Source organism: Penaeus vannamei, chromosome 27 (assembly GCF_042767895.1).
Source record: "Penaeus vannamei isolate JL-2024 chromosome 27, ASM4276789v1, whole genome shotgun sequence".
Lineage (NCBI taxonomy): Eukaryota > Metazoa > Arthropoda > Malacostraca > Decapoda > Penaeidae > Penaeus > Penaeus vannamei.
The window spans coordinates 14,538,868-14,539,226 of NC_091575.1; the positions used below are offsets into that span (position 1 = coordinate 14,538,868).

General features: G+C 52.9%; 1 protein-coding gene across 1 annotated transcript in view; it reads right to left on the bottom strand.

Moving 5' to 3' along the window:
- Positions 1-159, bottom strand: part of LOC113830395 (putative sodium-coupled neutral amino acid transporter 11) — a 138,577-nt gene extending 138,418 nt beyond the window's left edge. Inside the window, exon 1 of the mRNA XM_070140860.1 lies at positions 24-159. The gene's annotated coding sequence lies outside the window, so the exon portion shown is untranslated. The remainder of the gene's footprint in view (positions 1-23) is intronic.
- Between the last annotated feature and the right edge of the window lie 200 nt (positions 160-359).

Genomic DNA, 359 nt, shown 5'->3' on the forward strand with positions numbered 1-359 from the left:
GTCGCACCTCCAAGAACACTCACCGGTTTACAGGTAGCAGCAACAGGTACGAAAGATATCCCAAGTGAGAAGGAGGGAGAACAGAGGGACAAAGAAACGCGCCTTCCACTCGAGACTGGCGTGGCTGGGAGCTCCACGCACCACACTGGCTCTTTCGCGGCGTGTATTGCCGCAGACTGGTGTGTGGCTCCGCCCACCGCCACGCTGTCTGACTCTAAGCTCCGCCTTCTTGGGGGTTTCCTTTCCCCTCCTCCCCACGTTTCCCTTTCCTTTTCCTACCTTTTGTTTCCCCTCTTGTTTTGTGTATCTCCTCTTGCCTTCTTTCTATGTAACACAGTATATACAGGAATATATACGAA